Source organism: Rhinolophus ferrumequinum, chromosome 5 (assembly GCF_004115265.2).
Source record: "Rhinolophus ferrumequinum isolate MPI-CBG mRhiFer1 chromosome 5, mRhiFer1_v1.p, whole genome shotgun sequence".
NCBI lineage: Eukaryota > Metazoa > Chordata > Mammalia > Chiroptera > Rhinolophidae > Rhinolophus > Rhinolophus ferrumequinum.
Genome location: NC_046288.1, coordinates 69297979 through 69324431, shown reverse-complemented (window position 1 = coordinate 69324431; position 26453 = coordinate 69297979). Strand labels below are relative to the sequence as shown.

The following is a 26453-nucleotide window of genomic DNA, read 5'->3' as shown; positions in this document are numbered from 1 at the left end:
TTATACATCAAAAGAGTCATTCCCATTAGTCACAGTTACTAAGCTGCTTTTCAGTGTGCTTGATGCATCTTGATGTCTTCCTTTTGGCCCTTGAAGATTTGATGTACCCCAGGCACTTGGCACTTGAGTAGAATTAGATTCATTTTTTTCCACAGGTGGATATTCTTTCTGTTCTTTCCCAGTTTTTTTTCCCCCAAATAATTTTCTTCCTCTAATGATTATATGGTCCACTCATCGTCACTTTAGTTCTTCTTTTAATTCTCTTTTGAGGAATGCCTCAGCAACATTTATCCCATTCACCGGCTTGTTCACTTTTCTGTAATTGGAAACTGTCTTTCCAATTTTTTCAGTTAATGTTTTAATGGCAATTCCTGTGGGCTTGGGAGAAATACCGGATTCTTCAGTTTTACTTCCCTCAGTCCAGTCAGTGTCACTTTTGACGGTGTTCCTGCCAAAGCTACCCTTGCCTTTAGATGACTCCACAGGAAGTAAGTCTGGGGATGCACATGCCTGGATGAGATCCTCATTGTCTGACACTTCCTCTGAACTAAAGAGATAGGTCGTAATAGTTGAAGGCTTTCTGGGAAAATGATCTTCTATGATATTTTTTCTTAATTTGTTCAACAGATGTGCTGTCAGTAAAATCAGTGTCTGCTTTGGGAGAAGTTGTACTGCCTTGGGTATTTCTCCAGTTGAAAGGGTATCCACTTGAGAAGCACTGTACCTACCTGAAGACAGTAATGTTCTCCCCTCAATTTTGTGGTTGTGGTGATGTTCAAGGAATTCTTGAATTTGCTGAATGTTGGGTATTTATTTCTCTTTCTTGATCATGTCTTGTGGATTCCTTGGTTCTCAGCACTGAATTCAGTTGATCACTTTGAATACTGCATTAATCCCCAAGATTTCCAATTTTTCCACCCAACTCTGCTCCAGGACTGTTCTTATTTCCTTAGTGAGAGAAGGGTTATTCTTCAAAGCTTTCCTTTAATGGATCTTGTTGTTACTAAATTCTGTTCATTTTCCCTTCCGTGTTCATTTTCCCTTCCTTTCCATTGTTAGACTTGACTTAGCACCCAAAGCCTGTGGGGCTGGGGCATTCACAGTACAGCCAGGGCAGGTATCTTAGATCGAAAAGTTGGCCAAGTTAAAGGATTCCGTTTCGGTTCAATGACACTGTTTAATGGCTTACTGGTAAACTCTGTAGTCTGTTGTCTCTGAGTGATAATCAGTTCATTCTGTTCCTATAGTCTCTGCCTTAGCTCTTCTATCCTTTTCTTATAGAAAACATGACTTGCATTTAGACCATCTATCATTGAGGTTCAAAGTTTCTCTATATGTGATAAGAGCCTACCCTTCTCTTTTTTGTGTTCTCGATAGAGGTGGAACTCAAGCTGTCCACTTGCTTTCCTCATTGTCAGGAATTGTATCACCCTTTTGGAAATCCTGGGGATACTGAGGATATTGTTCTTTAAACTCCTGTGCAATTTTTAATGTGCCTGTGTTACATTTGATCTGCCTTCTGGATTTCTGACAATTGATAGTCTAATGCTGAATTCTTGGAAGTTATGTAATTCTTTAAACTCCTTCATAAACATTTCCCTGACTTTTCCCATTTTATCAAGTAGTTTCTCCTTTTCTTGTTCCTTCCATTTATCAACTAACTTCAGAAATTTTCCTCTTTTGTTATCTGCATTTCACATTCCTCAGAGACTCTGCTTGCATGGGCGTGCAGTGCAGCCTCTAACTGATGCTTGGGAAGCTGCAGTGGCTCCTACAACATGTCATCTCCTTCTGAAGCTTATCAGTCTGTGCCTTTTTCTTATACTCAAGGTGAGAATCTTCAGGGCAGTGGCACTGAATATGACTCTGTAGAAAAGCTTGGTTCCTAAAGGCCTTGTCACAAAAATGGCCTTGGTAATAGCTGATTTCCCCCACTATCATCCATCTGCGGGGTGGAGGTCATCTTTTTCCTGCATTTACACTCTTCCTTGAGTAACTTGCTGTCCCAGCCTGCTAAGTCAATAGCTTCTGCCTCTGCTCATAGTTCGCCTGGCTCAGCCACAGCCGCTCCTCCTCCAGGTTGTGCGGCTGCGAGGTGAGGGCCTCCAGTGAGCACAGCTGGTAGTGGACGGTGAGCTGTTGCCAAGCAGACGAGCGTCAGAAGCGCTAGGCCCACCCCCGACTGGCAGTGCGGGCACTTCTCATCCTCCACCTGGCACAAGGTGACGTTCGTGATGTTCTCCTGCAGCATGAGCATGTCCACGCTCCTGCCACCTTGTCCACATTGATGGTGCTCAGACTCCACCAACCCACGTTCTCCAGCCGTGGCTGGAATTCAGCTTTCTCGTATTGTAAGGATGGTGTATTTATTTACTAGGGCTGCCATAACAAAGTACCACAGACTGGGTGGCTTAAACAACAGAAATTTGTTTTCTCACAGTTCTGGAGTCTAGAAATCTGAAATCCAGGTGTCAGTGGGGTTAGTTTCTTTGGAGACCTCTCCTTAGATAATACATGGCCATCTTCTGTCTTTTCCCTGTGTCTTCACATGGTCGTCCCTCTGCATGTGTCTGTAACCTCCTCTTCTTATAAGGACGCTAGCCAGTCATACTGGATTAGAGCCCACCCTAATATTTTAACTTAGTTACATCATCTCCAAATGTAGTTACATTTTGAGGTACTGGGAGTTAGAATTTCAACATATGAATTTTGAGCACACATAATTCAGCTCATAATAGATAATGATAACAGTTTTTAAGCTCTTTATATGTTGGAGCTGAAACCAGTAAGTGTCAGAAAGCAAATGTCTAATGTCAGTGTTTTATGTGTAGTTCTTAGATGTGCTAAATAGTATTAGGAAAAGGTCCATGGCAAATTGTCTCTAAAGGGTGTATGTTAGGGTTTCCAGAGAAACAGAACTAATAGGAGACATTTTCTAGCTCTCTTTCTCTCTCTCTCTCTATCTATCATCTATCTATCTATCTAGAGACCTTTATTATAAGGTATTGGCTCACTCACTCAGAAGTCCCACCATCTGCCCACTGCAAACTGAGGACTATGATAGAGTTTAAAGGCCTGAGAGCAAAGAGACAATGCTGTGGAATCCAGTCTGGGTTTGAAGGTCTGAGAACCAGGAGTGCTGAGGGCAGTAGAAAAATCAATGTTCCAGAATCAAAACCAAATAATTGGTACTTGTTATGACCAAAACCAAAAAGGATCATCTCTTTAACAGGAGAAGAATATGACTCTATATTGTCAGGAGCTCAGCTGAACAGGGAGAGAGAGCTGAGTTGCCAGGTGTCAGGATGGCCAGTGAAAACAACAAGCCATAAATGAAAGGATCGGGCCTTTCATCACTTACTTCGATGGTATGAGCAAGTTACGAAAAACAACAGAAGAAACACTGACTCCATTTTTCCTTAATGAATAGCACATAGGTAAAACGTTAGGTAGATCGATGCAAATGTGGGGATCATCTTATATTTAAGGGAGCCTTGCACAAAAGGCTGCTTCAGTTTTATGGACAATGGGGAGTGGACAGGAGGAAGAGGTAGGAGTAGAAAAGTACTGGGTACTGGGTCAGAATGGGAGAAAGTCTACGGTTTCTCCTTTCTCCTCATAAGGAGACCTTAGGAGTTGCCAAGACATTTGCCTATAGCTTCAGGTAAAGAGACCTAGAAATGAAGGCACCTGGGCTAGAAATGCAAATATGTGCGACAGGCCAGGGGGGCCTGTTTCCTTTAGAGACTGTAGCGCTTTCACTGTGCCCCAAGCCTACTGTGAGGTTAAGGACTTTGTAATTGCTTATGGTCAGGACTCAAAAATCACATGTAGGTTTTTAACCAGGAATCAGATTCCTCTTATACCAAATTACCCTTAAAGAAATTGTAACTTTAGGGAAAAAAAAGCAATTATGATTTTCAATATTATGTTTAACAATAAGAAAGCACAAATGTTAAAATCGTTTTTACATTGTTTGAAAAATGTGGTTATAACTCATAGGATGCCCTAATTAAGTGCATTTAGTATACATTCAAATACGACAGATTTACTAAGAATTTCAGAATAGTTGTCTTTAAAAAATCTTTAAAAAAATCAATGAATACTCAAACTGATTTCCATTTGAAATTGTGAAAGGAAATTTGGTATAGTTGCAGAATCACTGAGGAAATAAAGTGAACTCAAACATGGATCTTTTTATTGCGTCAAAATGAATAAACAAGGAAATGATCTATATTTCAAAAAGCAGTAGTTCTCAAATTTTAACCAAGAAAAGTTTACAGAAATGCTTATTATGGTAGTAATTTCAGACTTTCTGATTTAGTATGTCACAGACAAAGACTGCATTTCTTTATTTTCAATAAGCTGGCTGAGGTCCTTCTTATTTACATGGCCTTTAGACTAGACTTTGAAAGACATTTCTATCTGATTAATTTGAGGGGAAATATTTTATTGTAAAATGAAGGGAAATCGTTTGATATGGTGAAAAAAAAAGTCTGACAGTTTTTTTGTAGAGTCTCATCTTAGGTCTGTATTTGAGTCTTGCTAAAAATCACCTAAGTAATCTCCCTAACTCTTAGTTTCTTCATTGTTAGAATATGTGCATTTAATCGCACAATTTCATTGTTTCCATCAAGTTCTCAAATTCTGTGTGGAAAATTAAATTATATTATTATGGAGAAGTCTTTTTACTACTTTTAGAATCACTGCAATTCTCACAAATGTGTGAATACTTTCAAATTTGTAATTGATGTAACTTTCTTTAAACTATTTCTCTAATTTATTTGACATTTACAACCTTATGTACATGAGGGATACATTCCAGGAAACTCAACTGTTTACCACTCTATGGATTCCCTCTGTTTATATCAGGATGGTCTTTGTGCTTCATTTTTGTAGCTAAAAGGGATGACCTATGTTCCATAAAAGAGCTTGCAGTGAGAGATTTATTAATTGACTATAACATTTAAAGTGAGGGCTATCTTAGGTTTCAATTATATATTCACTTCTTACTAACAAGTGAGTTATAAGACCACATGAATAAAAATGAGTGTCTTGGACAACAATGTTTTAATTTAAATTTTTATCCTGTTGACTCCATTCCTTTTAGAAACTACATAAAGATGTGATTAGGTGCAAAATGTTTAGATGTCAAACTGCCCTATATAATAAGGTCCAGACTCTGCACCCGACCTATTGGGAAATCGTAGGCAAGTGCTTACGCACCTGCAACTCAGTTTTTCAGAATCTATTAAGGTGGCTTGTTAATGATAGTGACTGTCTTTTGGCTTTTTCATAATTTGATCATAGTGCTTCCCATTTAGAGCTTATCTTCAGCTTATAGAGAATACACTGAAATCTATTTTGAGGAAATCTTTATCAAATTCATACATGACTATAGAGTCAAAATTTTGACAGCATTCTTGGGTACCTGACGTCTTAGGATGCAAACCTGAAGATTACTTCTTTTTGTGGTAGACACACATGCATTGAACAAAAAATACTGCAGGTCAAATAAGCAATTTTTGCCTCCTTTTGGATTTACTTTTTTTCAGTGAACTGGAGGCAGTTGGTTAACCTCTTTGAGATACTACTTTACTCTTTTCTAAAATGTGGCTAATAATATCTGTGTCAATATTTTCTTGAGAATACATTGAAATATGACAAGTGTAAAGTAAATATACTAAAGTCTTAAATGTAGAGACTGAGAGATGGATTTTAGGCTATTCACTGCACAGTTAGTTCAACATTTCTGTCTTAGAAAGTGCTCATCAGGAAATTCTTTAAAGCTATGGCAAAGTGAGATGATAGATGCTTGGATTTGGATGGCTTTGGTAGAGATGGAAAACTTGGGCTGAACTAAAAGATACTGAGAAAGTAAATTTGCCTGTATTTAATTATAATTTGTGTACTGTAAATAAGGAACATGGCAAGAGTTCTGAACTTGTGCAATTGGTATCTTGAAATTATTATTCATGTGTCTTCTGCACAGAAGGAGGACTTGTTTGGTTTATATTATAATTCTGGCCACAGAAATGTTATACATGAGGTATTTTAGAATCTAAGAGTTAAATAAACAAACAAAAAAATTTCACCACTGTTAGTGATGTTCACTTAAATATTCAAGGCTTAAATAACTCAGATCAGCAAGAAAATTATATATAACCAAATATTGGTAAACCATACAACTGGTCACTAAAACATATGAGTTGTATTATAGCATATTCGAACAAAGCTACATAAAGAAATAATAAGTTTTCTTTTTCATTTCTGCTAAATAAAATTGGTTGATTTACATTTAGCACTGTAGGATATATTAAAGACTAAAGCAAGAAGTAATAGATGGAGACCCAGAATAAACAGTGGGGAAGGAAGTATTTGGAAGTTACAAAAGATTTAGACAATTATGTGGTTTGCGGGAACAGTCCATGCAAGATTGCTCTTATGTCACCAATTGCAGTTTTGTGGGGGATTACCAAAACCACTGTTAGTTTCAGTAATTCACTAGAAAGACTCACAGAATTCATGAAAGCTGTTATATTTATCAGTATGGTTTATTACAGGAAAGGATATGGATTAAAGTTAGTCAGGGTAGAAGTACATAGAGCAGAGGGCAGGTAAACAAGTGTGGAGCTACCATTTTTCTCCATGGAGCCCTGAATGCAGTATTCTTGTCACATCAGTGTGTGACCATAGGCATGTAGTATAGCCAAAGAGAGAAATTCAATTGAGTCATAAGAGTTTTTATTGGGGCTCCATTGTGTGTACATGTTTGTTTGATTGATTGGCTATTTAGTTGATCTCAGTTTCCAGGTCAGCTGATGGTACTGCATGACCCCAAGGCCCCCACCGTAAATCATATTGTTGGTCTGTCTAGCATAACCAGCCCCAACCCTCAACAAAGACACTACTATTGGGCATGACATTCTAAATTACCTCCCAGAATTAGAGGGCAAATACCAGATCTCTTTTTGGTCAAGGTTACATTCATTATTGCACAAAGGTTTTGCAAGAAAGAAGTATAGGCACCTCATTATTTTATAAAATTTACTGGCATCTTGGTCTAATATGCTATGAAATGAATATGACAGAATTGTTTAAAAATCCCAAGCCAATACTATTACAAAGTCTGTCCAACATAAGGTACTCATTACCTCACGAGCTCAGAAAGAGTAAGTGCATATATAATAGAAACATGATAATAATTTAAATTCTCTATCGAGTTAAAAGATCTTATTATGTAATTTATCTCCACTTAACTCAAGCTGCCTTAAATCAAGTGACTGGTAGTAGTATTATGAAATATTTTGCAATTGCTACCATGTTTTAAGTGTATTTTTATGTTGCTAACCAGGCAATATTCATAGTTAAATGGATGTAAACCAGAAACCTCTGTTAAAATCTCTGCCTGCCTGCCCCCACCCAAATTTCCAACTCCGGTGGAGCAAGATTAAATTTCAGTATAAAATCAGTACATAGGAATAGAGAATTTCATCTGAGTTACTATTGACGTAACCTATCCTGACATCTCTCATATTATTCAGATTCTCTGTGCCTTCAGTTTTCACAAAGAATTTCTACTGATAGACCCATGAGGTCTCTCTAGTCTTCATTAATCTTTCTCTACCTCACAATGAATTAATTTATTCCTTCATTTATACAACAAACATTTATTGAATACCAACTATATGGGATATGCCAAGGTTACAAAGATGTGTAAGTCACAGCTGTTCCAATTCAGTGAAGGAAAAATATTTGAACACATGCTATAGTCAAGGAAGTAACTATGAGATTTAATTGCAAAGTCCGAGGGGTCCTAAAGGAAAGAGGGGCAGACATATTTAGAATTGACACTGGAAATGTGTGCAATTGTTCTTGACTCAGTATGATTAGAGGAAATTTACCAATTTAAGGTTTGTGAGAATTTGGGGATGTGGACTAGAGGTAAGAGGAAGTAGGAATGGAGAATGGGGCAATGGCACATTCTACGAAAAAGATCATAGGGTCATAGTGATGGATCTGGAAATAGGTATTCTGTTTGTGGAATTCCAAACTGTCCAGATACAATATCTAAATCAAAGGGCTAGGAGATAATAAATGAATAAAAAAATTAAATTGCTGTTGGAGATGATGAGGATCCACTGAAGACTTTAAATAAAACACTGGTGTGATCAGAACTGTGTTAGAAAGACTGACTGCAAAGATTTCCATTTTCATAGGATAGTAAAAGGATGATGTTGCTTCCTGGCATAAAATCCTTCAATACCTAACATTTTTATTCGGGATACAATTCAGCATCCTTATAATTACTTCATATTCCTGTCTATCTATACATCTTCACCTTCCACCATCTTTTGCCTCATAGATTATGTTCAAGCCATACTGAATTTTAGCTTAGGTATGTTTTCTAACATTTGGTTTAAAAATAGAACCAGTGTTAGAGTAGATTGCTGCCCCTTCATCATCCACCAGATCAGACATAAAAATAACATTGACTCAAATATGAACAAGTCCATTACCTGGATTTGTCCTGTGCTTTATAGCTCGAACAATAAATCTTTTTTGGGCGGAGGGGCACAATGGGGTAACTATCAAACATTCTGTTCACATTCCTAGAATTAGTAAAAATTCAGCCTGATTCTTCTACTAAAGGACTCCTGTCTTGATAATTTGTGTTTATTTATATCTTCATTACCTACAAGATCCTTATTCATAAAAAAAATAACAGACTTGGATTGTTTTTGTTTAATTATGTTTGATAAGGAAGAAACTAGATAATGATGGCAAAACAAGATGTTTTTAGTGAATTCCTATATAATAAATATACCATATATAATACTATACTATATACATATATACATATGTGCTATATATATAGTATGTAGTATATATTTTTGTACACACTCATGTATTTACACTCACACATAATTAACTTATTCCAGCTATAATACTGCATTCTAGAGTATTCTGCTTCATCAAGTTATAAATTTTACTTTGATTATGATCAGTTGATGAGAAACTATCAATGTTTTTAGAAGGGTTCAACCAATGGGCTATTGTGAGCAATAACGTGTTATAAAAATAGCGCCAGCCTGGTTCCATAAGACCCAAATTCTGATTATGACTTTGACACTAAAATATGTAGGACTCGGGGCAGGCAAATAGCTTCATTTCTCTGGGGTTCAGTTTTCTTACTCATAAATTAAGGGTGTTGGAAATGTGTAGTCAAAACAGATTTTTTTCTAAGTTCCAATCATCTCATATTGTCTAAAATTTAGTACTATAATTTTTAGTTTCCAAGCAGGGTGTAAAATTATTCTTAAATAAAGTTTTTCAGATAGTTGTAAAACAATGCTTAGGGTGTAGGAGTTATAAATAAGTCTAAGGTTGAATTGGAATTTTTAAAACAAAGAACAGGAGTTTGTAAAAGCAGAAATTTCAACTGATGACATTAATGTGGAAGGAAGAATAAATAATGAAGAAAAATACAATAAGCTACATAAGGACTTAGATCACGTAAATGCTAAACGAAGAAAGCTAGTTCAAAATAGTTCTAAATCAGAATAGTAACATCTCTGCCAAAGGGACTATCAAACGATTGTATATCATTAAGTCTGAGGTACCAAAAAGTAAAAGTATTAAGGTGATTCTGTATACATTATTAAATGTGAGTGATTTAATAAGAAGTAATAGAAGTTTTCAAAAGCCGTCATATGGTGATTCTATATTTTATTTTTTGAGGAACCTTCATACTGTTCTTCATAGTAGCTATACCAATTTACATTCCCACCAACAGTATATGAGGTTTACTTTTTCTCCACAACTTCTCCAACAGTTGTTATTACTTGTCATGTTGATACTAACCATTCTAACGGGTGTCAGCAATCTAATATGATTGAGCAATCCCTCTTCTGAGTATCTATCTGAAAAATTTGAAAACATTTATTCATAAAGATATATGTACCCTTATGATCATTTCAGCATTATTCATGGTGGCCACGTTATGCAAACAACTGCAGTGTTCTTTGATAGATGATTGTATAAATAAGGTGAGGTACATATATACAATGGAATGTTACTCAGCCATAAAAAAACATGAAATAATGCCATTTGTAACAACATGGATGGATTTTGAGAATATCATGCTAAGTGAAATAAGTCAAATGGAAAAAGTGGAGAACCATATGATTTCACCCATATGTGGTATATAAAACTGAAAACAACAAGTGAACAAGATAAAGAGATAAACAGAAACTCATAGACATAGACAACAGTATGGTGGTTACCAGAGGGTAAGGGAGGAGGAGGGTGGTGGAAAAGGGTAAAAGGGATCAAATATATGGTGATGGAAGGAGATTTTATTTGGGTGGTGAATGCATAATTCAATATACAGGTGATGTATTATAGAATTGTTCACTTGAAACCTATATAATTTTATTAACCAGTATCACCCCAACAAATTTAATAAAATTAAAAAAAATTAAAAAGCTTTGATATTAAAAAGAAAGAGCAACTGTAATTAGGGAGAAAGAGTCTAAAGAATCACTGAATGTTGGTAATCTCAATAATGCAAAAAGATATGAAGAAACTAGGAGAAAGAATGTCAGAAATGCTACTACCATGTTTCCCTCAAAATAAGACCTAGCTGGAAAATAAGCCCTAGCATGATTTTTCTAGGGGATGACATCCCCTGAACATAAGCCCTAATGCGTCTTTTGGAGCAAGACTTAATATAAGACCATGGTTTTTATTTTTTACTTTATTCTTTCCTACATTTTCATGTTTCTACCTAAAGTCATTTTACTTCTGCCTGAAGTGATCTTTAAATACTTCTGTTAGAGCAGATCTGCTGGTGACAAATTACATTTTTTTTGTTTTGATTTTTGTTTTTTTAAATTCATTTAGAATTACCTTTGTTTTGTCATCATTCTATGTAATATTTTCCCTAGAAAAAATTCTAGCTTGGAAATGTTTTTTCTGAGCATATTATAAATATCATGCAATTGTCTTCTGGATTTCGTTGTTTCTACTGAGAAGTCATTTCCTCTTTTTAAAAAAAATACTGTATAGTGACATATATCAACCATTATAGTGATACACAGAATAGTTTCACTGCCCTACAAATCATTTGTGCTCCACCTGTTCTTCCCAGCCTCTCTCCTGGCACCCTAGCTGCTGCCACCACTACCTTTTCACTAGTTTTACCTTTTTCAGAATGTGATATAATAGAAATCATACATTAAGCAGCCTTTTAAGATTGGCTTCTTTCACTTAACAATATGAATTTAAGAGTCCTGTATGCCTTTTCATATCTTGATACCTTATTTACTTTTCATTCTAAATAATATTCTATTGTCCGGATATATCACAGTTTATTTATTCTTTATTCACTGGAAGATATCTTGGTTGCTTCCAAGTTTAGGCGGCTATGAGTAAAGCTGCTATTAGCATGTGAGTGCAGATTTTTGTGTAGACATAAGTTTTTAAATAATTTAGGTAAATACCAAGTAGCAAGATTCTTTTTGTAAAGGTTGTGTGTGTGTGTGTGTGTGTGTGTGTGTGTGTGTTTTCAGAAATTCTTCTCATCTATCGCTTCTTCCCTAGTCTCTCTCAGCATTCTTTTCTGAGAATCAATTTGAATATGGTTTAGGCCTTTTTACTTTGTCCCAAATGTTTGTTACACTATCCACCCCTTTAATATTTAGCCTATATATTTTCTACTGACCTGTTTGCCACATTTTCTTCTGTTGTGTCAGACCTGCAGCTAAACCCATTGAGTTATTTTCAATTATAGACTTATTTTCCTTTTAGATATTTCATTTAATGCATATACTTAATAAAGAAATCCAATTAATGAAATTTCCATCTTGTCATTTATTCTCTCTCTCTTTCTTTTGGTTATATTTTATTGGGGAAGGGGACCAGCACTTTATTGGGGAACAGTGTGTACTTCCAGGATTTTTTTTCCAAGTCAAGTTGTTGTCCTTTCAATCTTAGTTGTGCAGGGTGCCGTTCAGCTTCAAGTTGTTGTCCTTTCAGTCTTAGTTGTGGAGGGCGCAGCTCAGCTCCAGGTCCAGTTGCTGTTGCTAGTTGCAGGGGACACAGCCCACCATCCCTTGTGGGAGTCGAGGAGTTGAACCGGCAACCTTATGGTTGAGAGCCCACTGGCCCATGTGGGAATCGGACTGGTAGCCTTTGGAGTTAGGAGCACTGAGCTCCAACTGCCTGAGCGACCGGGCCGGCCCTCATTTATTCTCTTGAACATACTTGTATTTATTACTGTTATTTTAAAGAACTATGTTTTCTAAACCTAATCCTGAGTCACCTTGGGTCTGCTTTTATTTTCAAATTTCTGGGTTTTTTGTTTTTGTGTGTGTGTGTGATATGAATAATAAATTTTATTTGAATGTCTAACATTGTGTATAAAAAACTATTTTCTGCCTGTATAATACCTCTCAAGAGGGAGTTTATTCTGTCCTTTAATAGGCAGGTTGAGTAGTTGTTGAACACCGTAATCTTTTAATCTTGTAAGACAGAGCTGACTTGTGAGTTGGGCTAAATTGTTCATAAGACTCAATCCATTCCTGTTGCCTCTATACCACATTGTCTCTGGCTCACTGTCTCCAAACCAAAGAAATCATAAAATTATAGGATGTTATATACGGGAAGAACCTGAGGGATCATTGACCCAGTGCTTTCAATTTTGTGGTAGAAGGGATGCCAGAGAAATGTGTATGAATTGGCAAGATTTTATACCGATATTAAGTGGAAATTCCCAAACGGGAACCGAGATACCTTGGACCTCAGTGCACGCTTCTTAAAAATCTACTGAAGTAGACAGTTTTGTGCTCTCCTGGTACATGTGTCGAGATCTTGTTGCCTAATTTAGAAATGAACCTCTCTTAAGCTGATACACAGTTTATTAGAATTTTAATATTCTGGCTCATAAGCTTACTGGAAGTCTGGAGAACAAGGCTCAGAGAACGCTTAGGATCTAAGAAGGGAGCCGGGCGTTCCAACAGTATTATCTGCAGGACTCATCTGTCTGCTTAGGGCTCATCGCTGGAGCCTCCTACAGTGGCCTCCTGGGTCCTGCTAGATTCAGCCACGATGAACAAACTTAGAATTCCGTCAACACGGAGGTCTTTGCCTCACTCACAATTCAGAGTTCTAGCCAAAAGTGCCTCATTATCCAAGTTTTCACCACATGATTTTTCCGTAGCAGTCCAAGGTGCAGAGAAAAGAATGATAAGATTACATTAAAATATATTTGTATATGAACTGTTACTTTAGTGGGTGTACAGAGATCTTTCAGTGAAGAGACTTGTTTTTTCGTCTAGAACCACAGTGTTAAAAAATTTAGACAATTAATAGGACCTCTGTATTACTTCATTTTTCTTATCTGTAAAATAGGGATAATAATCCTTGCCTTTTTCTAACAGAGATATTAAAAAATCTTAAAAGTCATAAAGAGTAAATGAGATATATAAACATAACGTTTGGGTGCATGCTACCACAAGATAATAGCAATCTTACTAAAATAAAGACATCATCATTTTATAGTTATTTTACCTGTAGATTAAAAGTAAACTTTTTGGCAAAATCAGCAAAAGTTTATGGAAATTGGAGTGATAGATTCAAGCAACCATAAGTTGATATTTAAAATATGTTCAATACACACAAAAACCATAACCTATCGTTAAGCTGAATGTTATTTGTAGCTGAAGGAAGTTCACATTTTTAGTTTCATTTGAAGTCCCATGTCCAAAATTCTTTTCACTATTAAAAAAGCAGAATATAAATTTCTGGGTTTCATTTTGTTCCATTTGTTACTAGTAAGAAATCTTAGTTTTTAGGCCATCATTTTCAAATCCTCTATACATTGTTTATTATAAATATGTCTGTATAACCAATTGCAAAGCAGAGTGGATCTCTGTGGCAATGGGATCTGTATACACACAAAGACACACACACACACACACACACACACACACGTATGAGAAGATACTGTTCATCCTATAGAAAGCCTCAGCGAAGAAGTCAATAGAAATTGCGTATTAGACTGAACTCTTTTTTTTTCTCCATCAGGTGTTTGATCTGTGTCTAGACGGAAATTCATCAGCACTGTTGTGAAACAAAAGGCAGACCCATTACTATAAGTTTCTTGGTAGTCACTTTTCAGATTCTTAGATTGAAACCCATCCTAAAAACTTTCACATACAAAGACACATGTTTAGTTCTATTCTGGGTCAAAGTTTTTCTCTGTATTTAATCAACCTATTATGACTATTGCAATGATACCATGATAAGTAAATCTATCTCCTAAATATATATTAGTATAATAAAACAGAAGCTGATATTAAATGAATAATTTTTTTAAATCACAGACTCCAAAAATATCAGTTTAATTTACAAATTCTGCAATAAAAGTTGTACTATATTTCAATAAATAAATGTATAGATTGTGATAATTTTGTGTCTCAACTTGACTGGATCACAAGATGCCCAGATTTCTAGCTAAACATTATTTCTGAATGTGTCTGTGAGGGTACTTCAGGAAGAGATTAGCGTTTGAATCAGTAGGCTGAGCAAAGAGGATTATCACTTCCAATCCTTCAATCCATTGCAGGCCTGAATAGGACAAAAAGGAGAAGAGAAAGTTTGCCTTCTCTTTGCCTGACTGTTCAGCTGAGACATTGATCTTCTGTCCTCAGCACTGTTGGTTTCAGGCCTTCAGACTCGATCTGGAGTCTATACCATTGGGTCTGCGGCTCTCAGACCTTCAAACTAACCACTGGCCTTCCTGAGTCTCCAGCTTACAGACAGCAGATCATGTGACTTCTCAGCCTTTATAATTATTTGAGCCAATATTTTATAATAAGTGCTATATATGTGTGGGTATAAAAAAAGTATACACATTTTAAGAAAGGGAAAAACTGTATTAAAATTATGCTGATGGTAACCACTTTGAGCAACTTTTGTAATTGCAGAAATCAAACGTGACTGGTATTCATCTTTGGTCATTGGTCTATATTGAGTATTACAATTTTAAACATTTTTTTTTCCTTTCTTAAAATGTGTATACATTTTTTGGCACCCTCTGTTTGTGTGTATATATATACATGTGTAAGTGGGGTCCTCCAGAGAAAGAAAAGCAATAGAATCTAAAGCTTCTGTTTCTCTGGAGGAGCCCTAATATGTAGATGTCTGTAGTAGCAGCAGGAAGTCATAGATGATACGCAAAATAAATGGCTGAATTTTCTCCTTTTAACCATACCTTATAATATTACGTTGCAGAAAAGAAACAAGAAATAAAGGAATAATAATGTACTTATTTTCATAGGCCACAAAACTTTTAAAAGTTTTTCTCTGTAAAAAATTTTCAAGAACTGAAAGCTGTCACCTAAATATTATTCTAAATTAAGAAACAAATAATTAGTGACTTTTTCTTTGCTTAATGAATCATTAAAGTGACAGAAAGACAGTGATATAATGAAATCCATATTATATTAACAATCCTTGTTTAATATTTGACATTATGCCAGCAGATGACTGCATTTTTACTAACACATTAAAACATCTCTACTGATTTTTTTTAACAACCTGGTAAAATGATACATTTCATTTGTTAGTAAGAAAATATTGGCAATGTCTTAATTTTATAAAAAATCAGTATGACAGAGAATTATTGGAAAATCTGGTTGAAAATGCGAACATATTTTTGGGAGTGTAGAAGCTGCTTTATTTGAATGTTAAGTGATAACACAATGATGCATCTGATATATAGTATATACCACAGAATAATACAGTGCATAACATGTAGGTTCAAAGTTTGGAGGTTAAAGATAAACTCACAAAACAACAAAAACAAAGACATAAACTCAAGACATTATTACCAGTGATGTCTTGTGATGAAGCACACATAGCTGAGAATTTATCTTCTAAGCCTCATTGTATCAAAGTGACCAGGTCCTACAAGTGCCTAGTCAGTGGAAACTACAACTATCTAAGTATGCAAAACTCGTTTGAGAAAAAGAATTCTAAAATTATTCAAAATTTAAAGGTTTAAAATTTTGTAAGTAAGTAGAAACATCCAAATCTGAAAATGCTACTTTGTATTATGTTAGAGACCAGATGGAATTCAAGTCCTTCCGTCGAAGAACAACTTGACATGAAAAGACTCAAAATCCTGAAAGTATCACTGGCCCTAAATTTGATTTACTACACATATAACATCAAGCAAGTCTCTTCCTCCATCATACATTGAATGACTTTATGAATAAACATAACTGATGATTGTATAGAGATGTTTGAACTGAAAATGGTCCCTCTATGTCATGGAGTAAGTTTGGGTAACACATTTTTGCCCACACCTAACTGCAGACCATGACTTCCTCCGTGAGAGGGAGAGCCTAGCCTAGTACCTGCCTCTAATCCTTACTTTGTACATATTGTAATGATTTGGGGATTATGTTCTAAGCTTTCTATGAACTCGTACATCTGTGAGATAAGGAGACTTTAATATGTTCCCAGGGGATTCCCCTGGTGAAGTTCTCTATTCCTATACTGTTTAATGAGGTTGTGCCATGTTTCCCTGGAGCAGTAATACCGCGTATCTTCGCATACGATTATCTTCCAGGTTTCATGATCCTTGGCTTCTGGAAGCAACTGGCCTGGAGATCAAGCAGCACATGTTTAGGATCCAATAAATCATGGTTGATCTGGTAGAGAATCTGCTTTATATTTTAAGGGATTTCCTGTCTTGAATACTTTGTAACTTAATAGCTGGTGGAAAACTGGAAAGTCTGAATGAATTTTAAACCCTTCACAAACATGAAGATTAATATTTTGTTGTTGTTCTTCTGTCTGATTTTTGCGTGTAAGGAATGTTTGTAGTTCTAGGGTGGGTGAGGAAATAATATAATTTTGAAGTTATTTTTGTGTTCAGGATATAACTAGTAATCTGGGAATTGTGAAGATACTCATTAGAGCTGGCATGAGTCACAGCATTGGCAATAAATATTCAAAGTACAGGTTTTCTTTGGGGTGTGTAAGGCACAAATTGGCAATTTTTTCATATTGTGTTTTTATTTGAGGTATGAAAATGCACACTGACAAATACTGTGAAATGTAATCATGGAATCAACTTGATTATAACAGAATTAGCAATGTATGGGTATTATCCACCATGAATTTCTCAAATTATATATCTATCATACTGAAATTCTGAGAAAAAATGTGGATATGATTGATTAGCAATTGGGGTTAGGGTAGTGGTTGTGGTCTGCAAAGGTACAAGAACCTGAGATTTAGAGATCAAGTTAAATTTATAGCTCTGTTATTTATTAGCTTTTTTTTTTTTTTTTTTTTTAAATCTTGAGAGGTCCCTTAACCAGTAGGAGCTCCATTTGTCCTGTGTCCAAAGGAAATAACTTTCTACCTTATTGGGTTAATATGAATATCAAATAAGTCGGTGTGTATTTTAACTGAAATGTATCATACGATTGCTACCTATACAGCCACGAAAAATGAATTTTGAATGTACTGCAATCATATGGATATCAGTGCAGTTTAGCTGTTTTCATTGAATCGTCAATAGGATTAAATTTTACTTAAAAGTCCATAGTTAATCTCCTGAAATCTTCTAACTTCTAGCACTGTTGGTTTTGGCTTTTTTAGGCTTGGGCATATTCTCATTCAATTTGGTTAAACAGACATTTATTGAGTACTTTGTTAGTTTAAGTAAAAGCTGAACTAATATGGGAAGAGAAAAAAGGGAGAGACGGACAGGGAGAGAGGACGAGAGAGAGAAAGGTTTCTTAGTGAAAAGACATCTGGTGATAGAGGACCCAAGCAGATTATGTCAATAAAATGATAATGATAATATATGATAATAGCAGTTTGTATTTATTGTGTACTTAGGGCCAGGAAAAGACATAACTGCACTTTACTTTCATTGTAACCCTGATTTTTCATAGTAAATCTATGCTAGAGATACAGATATATTCACATTCTACAAAAGGAAAACTAAGGCACAGATATAATTAGCTAAATTGTTAAAGGTTGCACAACAAGCATGGTTAATTAAATTGCTATGTTGTATAGCTAGTGAGTGGTAAAACGTTGATACAATCTCCAGGGTAACTGGCTTTGTCAGTAATTTTGGTTTGGAAGGTCAAAGGTCAGGGTTTCAAAACCAAGTCAGGAAAGATTTGTGAAGGAGTTGATATTTAAATATGACTATTAAAGAAAAAACAATAGGCAAATGTATAATGGTGGGGTTTTCAGCTTGAAAAATATATGAGCAGAGACGCTGACTAAAAGACAAATAAGCTTAGGTATGAAAAAAACAAAAAACAGAAACAAGATGCTTGGAGCTACTGGTGCTAAAATGGGAGCCTTGAGTGGTAAAAAGGTTTGCTAATGCCAGTTTGTAAAGTGGGTGAGCCCCATTTGGAAGTTTCAGCTTTAACTCAAGGACAATGTTGAGATGCAAGTGATTTCATGTGAGAAAAGTGAGCTGAATTTGAAAATTTAGGTCAAGCTCTGGCTATTTTAGGGAGAGTGAATTCAAAGGTGATGAGACTGGAGTTAAGGGGAACGTTTAGAAGGCTTTTGAAGTTTTCCAGTGGAGAGATGCTTGGGATCTAAGCTAAAATAACGGTTGTAGACATGGAAAGAAGAAAATGGATTTGAGTGAGAGTTAGAAAGTCAAATCAGTGGGATCCAGTGATTATGGTAGGGAGAGTGCTCGGCCTGGGACAGAAAGGTCTGTGGCAGTATTGTTATTATTATCTAAACTATTATCAGTTTTGCTCTGTTGATTTGTTTTGGAATGCCATTCCCATTTTTTTGAGTCTGTTTCTAATTCTGTATTCACAGTTTAAAAGACAAAAAATTCTCCTGATTAATATTACTGGCTTGAGAAACTTAATCACTTGTATTTATTTAATGCTTTTAAAAAAGAGCTCTTCAAAATGTGGCATATACCATCTGAGTACCCAAGAGCAGGGAATGATCAGCTACTTAACAAATGTATTTGACCACAAGACCTTCGGCCTAGTATGCTTATTAAAATCTCAAGGAAACGCAGTTTGGGAACATTGCCTAAAGCCACACTAGAGTTGACGTGAGGATTTTTTTTTTTTTTTTTTTGCGTGTCATTTCCAGTTTTCTGTAATGTATCTATGCATAAGGTATTGAAAGGCAAGCTCTTTAAAGTGTTTAAAGGGTGAGGATAGTCCTAGGAGTAAGGCTACCTGGTCTCAAATCTTGACTTCACCATCTAGCGTTTGGATGTGCTTTAGCCAACTGCTTAGCTCTTTTGAATTTCATTTTCCTCATCTGTAAAAATGGCACACGAATAGTTCCTATCTCAAAATATTGGTAGGATGCGGCAAGGTAATCCAAGAAAAACAGTTTAACATGTTACGTAGCATATAGTAAGCATTCAGTACGTTCCACCTTATAACTATTGTGAATTTAGTCACTCCTAATTAACTCTGTTTTTTGTCCATGAAGTCGGAACTTGACGTTTCGTTTTAAGTTTTATATATTTTGAATGTTTAGGCACTTACAATAAGAAAAGACGTAGAAAACAAGTGACACCCCTTCTCTGGCCCTGTTTGAGGCTATACGGGGATTTGGCCCAACCGCCTCGTCACACCCATTCCAAGTGGTACTCTCAGCTCTAAGCACTTTTATCACTTTATGAATAATTGTTTTTACTTCCCTATGTTTGTTTGTTCTTGCTAGGTTATTGCCTATACTTATATTTAATTTAAATTAAAGTGTATACCTTTCAATTAACTTACAAATGCTGTGAATCCAAGAATAATGCCGTTTTATACTTGGGCATTTATTCATAACCTCAAAGGTGACTAACAAATGTAAATGTTAAGTACTTTTCCGAATAATGGTACAAACATCTAAACTTTGTAAATAATTTCCACATTGAACATACCTATAAAGATATTTTGCGTAACTTTACATTTTCTGATTTTCAGCCTGTCAAATACAAAAAGTACTTGAGTTATTGATTACACTTAATTTGAGCCTGCACTATTTCACTGTAATAGGGAGAGATGTGAGAATGGAACAGTAGTGAGATATGATATGGCTGAAAGTAGGATTTTAGGAATGAAAATGGACTGAAGTGGAACAATTCAGAAAAAGGTTTGGAGCTCAAGTCCTTATGTTTTTTTTTTTTCCAGATAAATTTGATATAAAGTAAGGAAAAGAGGGAATACAGGATTTTTGAAGATATTTTTAAAGGTATTTAAAGATATGAATTGAGTGACTTGATGGGCAGTTAGTTGTTCCTTTTACAAGATGGGAAAGATTAGAAAAGAAGTATTTTTGGGGTGGGGTGTATCAGGAGTTCTTTTTGATATTGTTAATTTTGTATTGCCTAATGAACACCTACATGGATAATTCAAGTAAACAAATGAGTGTGTTGGAGTCTGAAATTCCAAGCAAAGTTAGGGCTTGAAATTCAGCATTTGGAATCACTGGCATCTAGATAACATTAAGTGCCACAGGTTTGAATAATCAGTTAAAATCACTTAAAAAGTTACTGTTATTCATTGAAAATATAAGGAGCCCAAGAACAAAGTTCTATGTGAGTGCTTTCCAAAAAACAGAGGCTGAACAGCAAGAAGATAACTGCAATGAAGCTAGAAAATCATAGTTAATAACATGATTGTCGACATAAGAAACATCTGAACAGGTAGAGAATTTTAATGAGTTTGTTTGAGCCAAACTGACAACAATTGCCAGAAGCAAAATCTCAACAGATTAAGAAAATGCTTCAGAGAATGGCAGTTTTGCAGCTTATTTTGTACATTAGAATCAAAGGAAGAGATGTAAGGAGGGTTACATGAAATCCATTGGTGGTAGATTAAGGTGCCAGGGGAAAGCAAAACAGGGAAATCTCTGGGATTGGATAAAAAGCAAAACGTAACACTTTTTTTTTTTCTTTTTACATTGGTGGGTGCAGGATAGTTAATAATTAACATTTACAGCACATAGAGATGGTATTTGGGGAACAAGACAAAATGAGGGCTTCTGTGTTCTCTTGCTCTGATGTGGTGGGTTGTGCCCTGAGGAGTCTTGGAAAAAGGGAATTACTTTGACATTCAAAGGGTATGTTATCTTAGATGCAAAAAGATAATAGACAGACTTGCTTAAGGTAAAGATCGACTTTTGATTGCAGCCGCTATGGAAAACAGTATGGAGGTATCTCAAAAATCTGAAAATGGAACTACCTTATGATCCAGTAATTCCACTCCTAGGTATCTATCCGGAGAAATCCAAAACTTCAATTCAAAAATCTTTATGCACTCCTATGTTTATTGCAGCACTATACACAATAGCTAAGACATGGAAACAACCAAAATGCCCATCGGTAGATGACTGGATTAAGAAACTGTGGTACATTTATACAATGGAGTATTATGCAGCCATAAAGAAGAAAGAAATCTTACCATTTGCAACAACATGGATGGATCTAGAGAACATTATGTTAAGTGAAATAAGTCAGACAGAGAAAGATAAGTACCATATGATCTCACTTATTTGCGGATTCTAAAGAAAAGAATAAGTGAATGAACTAATCAGAAACAGTTTGGGAGACAATGAGGAAAAACTGAGGGTTGCTAGATGGGCGGGAGGGATGGGGGGTGGGGGGGAGGGTGAGGGGATTGGAGGGCAATCGGTGACCATAGGATGGCCACGGGCTTGAAAATTAATCTGGGGAACGTAATTTGGTGGTTACCAGAAGGTAAAGGGGTTGGGGGGTGGGGGATGAGGGTGAGGGGGATCAAATGTATGGTGATGGAAGGGGAGCTGACTCTGGGTGGTGAACACACAGTGTGATTTATGGATGATGTGATACAGAATTGCACACCTGAAATCTATGTAATTTTACTAACAATTGTCACCCCAATAAATTAAAAATAAATTTAAAAAAAAAAGAAAGCTACAGGCCCAGGATATAACTACCTACCATGACCCACTTTCACTTAGGAATGTTTATGTTCAGACTACCTTATGTGGTTAATTTTAGTCTTTGAGTTTACAGGGCCGGCCACGCTGGCTTCCCCTGAGCTTGTCAGGTTCAGTATATGGCCCCTTCTTCCTCCACAATGGGTAAAACAAATGAAAAACTGAAGAGTATGGCTTCATAAAAATTAGGCAAGAAAGTGGGTCATGGAGAAGAATGTGACCTCATGTTTTGAATGCTGCACAAATGTCATATCAATAAAATGTGAACAGAAAGGTGGCAACTGAATTTGACCACATTCATATCATTGGTGGTCTTGAGAAAAGTTGTTTAATTGGAATGTTTGAGAATGAGGTCTGTTTGGAGAGGTTTGCAGAGAAAAGGTGAGGTGAAAGAATGGAGATAACAATAAAATACCTGTTTTTTTGTTTGCTTGTTTGGTTTTACAAGAAGTTGTGTGCCAGCCTCAGCCTATAGATAACCAGTGCTGTGGGTGGACTAATCCTTGTGGTTTTCGGTATGATGGTTTTCAGCAATAACCATTAGGACACTTTGGGGGAAAAAAAAAAAAAGGTTCATTACTTACAAATCCTGGAAATTACATGCCACAGAAAGGAAGAACCAAGTGAAGTGGGGGATAGGGAGAACAAGTGTTCATGTGGGCCTGGGGTTCTACTTTCATTGAGGTTGAGGGTGGGGTCTACGATTTCTTGGGCTCACATTTTATTGGTGAATTTAAAACATAACGGAAATTTAAAGCTCAGGAATAGGAAATAAAAACAAGTGGCCCCAGTGGTCAGTTATAGAAATCATCCAAGATGTCTAAAACAATGGGGCCTGGGGCTTTGAGGGTAGGCGGCCAGGCCCTTCATCGAGTCCTATGGCTGGCACTGTGTTTATTGGAGGTGGCTGTCCTTGACAGGGATGCCTCCTCCACCAAAGCTTAAGGAAAGCACTAGTATCACAAAAAAGAGAAAACTCATCTGTCAGGGCTTAGACTGCACATTATTAATATGAGTTGGTATATTAGGAGATAGAGCATGCCAAGTAATATTAGAATTTCAAATAAACAATAAACACTTTTTTGGGGAATAAGTATGGGACTTCTTTTATTTATTTAGCATATCTCATACTTACTGCTCTATTGTTATTTGCTAAATCTGGCAATCTTAAATTAAGTAAAAGATGATTTTGGTTTTTTCAGATTATGAAACCATAAAGTGTGTATTGTGATTAGATGGTAAAAGTAGAGAGACAAATGATGAAACAGTAGATATAATTTCAGAAGTTTGATCTTTTAGATAATTAAATATAATTAAATTCAATGAGACCCAGAGCACAAGAAGTGAGTTGGCATTGAAAACAAATGGGACATTTTTCATGAAGTAACCCAAAGAAAAACCAAATGCAGGACCAGATGCAGTAAGACATGTTTGGGTGGTAGGAAGATGAAGTGTCTATTTAAATGTGTTATTTTTAATTGAAATATGACTAATAATTAACATTGTCTAAGCAATAACATCCATGAAATCAACAGTGTGTTCTGTTAGTTTATATTATTGAAACATATTAAAATAAATGTATATGTGATTTTGATTGATATTATTATAAGATAGTGGTTTTCTGGCTAACTGGCTAGGTACAGCCTGCCAGTACAGTGGCACTAAAACATACTACATCTTGAAAATCACACTCTTTAAAAGTCTTGCTATATTTAAGGATTCATGTCACTTGGGATGTTTATTGAGGGGGACTAAAGTTTGCAACCCCAAAATATGCTTTTTGGGATATTGATTTTGAGCAGGTTATTTTTAAGAAACAAAGACTCAATATGAACCTTTGACCGTCCCCATTTCCTGCTTAAAGAAATTCATATAGGAAAACTTGCTTTAGGAAGGGAACCTTAGCATATTCACCTTAGCACATATGAAATAAGTCTGGCGGATGAGAATTTTAGCAAAGCCTGTTTGTTGGACTCCCCTCTGCGTTCCATTGTTTCTGGGTGGCCCCACAGGAATTTGTTTACCACATGTTTGTTCTTTTTCATCTTCCTGTGAATTGCCTGCTTTCCTTTGGAAATCCTATTTCGTTTAATGGTTATATTTAAATTGCATACAAATATTTTCAGTTTTACGTTTACACATTTTGTTGCATTTTAAATCATGTACATCAGGTAAGACACTAGTGACCTCGTGAATCATATACATAGTATTCACATAAAATATACAGATTATTCACTGTGTCTTATAATAAGGTATTCATGAGGATTAATCAAATTACCAGCTAGTGTTTATTATTATCATTATTATATATTTATGAGTAAAACAATGGTAGCCATCACAGGTTAAACAAGTCCACTTAAATATTGAGAAGATAAGGAAAATAAATGCAATAGATTTTATTTATTGAAGAGAAACTAAATATGGATTTCATCTAGTTTTCCCATGTTGCTAGTACTTTCTTTTTAGGTCAAATGAATTCCATTATATACTTGTATGGTGTTAAACAAAACCTGACTCTTTTAGGGAAGTAATTTCTCTGAACTTCAGTTTTCCAATCTGTAAAACAGCCATAGAAACAGTTATATAGGCTCAATTTGAGGATTACAAAGATAGCAAAGGAAGAGCTAAGTCGAGCGTATGGTACCTAAATTGGCATGCAGCATAATAAATGACTTTAGTAATTACTAATCAGAGCCTGCTAGGGGACAGGTATTACATTAAATGCTGAATATAAATTAATTTAATCCTTGTACTAAATTACTAGACTAGTTCTATATGGACAGAAACTGATCATTTGTCTGTTCATTTTTTTTCCTGGCACATAATAAAAAGTAATTTGGTAAGTGAGTTATTGAAATAAACATGCCAGTGGAGGAGGCATTGTTATCAGTACTACACAGAGGAGGAAACCAAGCACAGTGATGGAGCAAGAATCTGGAAAGAGTGTCAGCTCACTCCAAAATCCATGGTGTTCATCACCACACTAATAACTCCACAGTTAATAGGAATTATGGTTAAGTTTTAAGGAAAAATTACTTGCAGGTATTTATTAGGAGCATATAGTACTTTGCCTCTACTGAAACAAGAAAAATGGAATAAGTGTAATTCTATGGAAATGCAAGCTTCCATTCTCCATGTATGTACAATGTCTTCATTTTCTCCAACAAAGTTCTCAAATGTACTTCCAGACTGTGACTTTTTTTTTTTTTTTTTTTTTTTTTTTGCAGGTGGTGGGTGTTGGGTCGGAGGTGGAAGGCTGAGAGGTTGATTTTGATAAGTTGGAAGATTCTCTGTCCCCAGTTTAGACCATTATGAGGGTAAATAGGGATCTTGGGCCCTTTTTTCTTTCTGTGATATTTTTGAATTATACTAAAAATTGTAACCTTTCTGGAAACATCCAGAACATATGTTTAGAAGTGCAGAAAGGGATGTTCAGTTAGTTTGGTTTTGAATAATGAGAATAGAAGTGGCTTACTCTGGGAACCTGGTCAGTATTTCAGTTACCTGATTACCATACTGTTTATAAATTGCATGCAGATACTTGAAGTCCCATAGCTGTATTTTCACTTACCCAGTGCCCCATGGTCTATTTTTCTGTCCCAGCTCTGCCCGAGATCATGAGAGGCAGTGTGGCATAGCACAAAGCATATAAGCGCTAGAGTTACACATGTGGAGACAGCACATTTTTTATTTTCATACTGATATGGGAAGCAAGTTTTTAAAGTACATGAGAGATTTTCTTGTTTTCAATACACATACAATCACAACATAGAAAGCCAGAGTTTGTTTGGCTATCTATTGATGTATTTATATGGCAGTTAAGAAAGAGAAATTTAGAGTATACTAGAATTTGGCATTTTTTCCTTAATATCTGTTTCTTGAGCTCATAGGAAAGATTGAAAGGGCAAAGTCATAGCGAAAATACACTATGATTACATATAATTGTTCATCAATCAGCAATGCCATTTCCCGACATGTCAGGTAAAATCATTTCTCTTATTCTTAGAAGACATTAGAAAATATTTCATATTGATGTAACCCTGTCAATGAGATAAAAGGCATGTGTACTTCATCAGATATACACACACTCATGTATGACCATATTAATTCACACACAACAGATTAAGAGAAGAAAATTAATGAGGTGGTTTAACCAATTATGTTATTTAGGAATCAGTGCGTTACTGATTGACAATTCAGTTGTTTGGTTTAGTTTAAGTAGTTATCTCCCAAATAAATCCTTAAAAGTCAATCTCCATTATTTACCTTGCTGATATTTGTGTGGAGACAAAATTGGAGGGCAGAGCTCATAATCAAACACTACTGAATTGGCTCCTTCATTACTTTGCTCTGTGACTTTGGACTATCGTTAACCTTCCGAATAATTAACGGATTTGAATATTGTAACAAAGTGATTAGTAAATAGTCATTTTGCCATGGTGACTGCA

At 35.6% G+C, this 26453-nt stretch overlaps 1 pseudogene; it reads right to left on the bottom strand.

The window, feature by feature from the left end:
• On the bottom strand, nt 1–25588 carry LOC117022117 (zinc finger protein DZIP1-like; annotated as a pseudogene).
• Between the last annotated feature and the right edge of the window lie 865 nt (nt 25589–26453).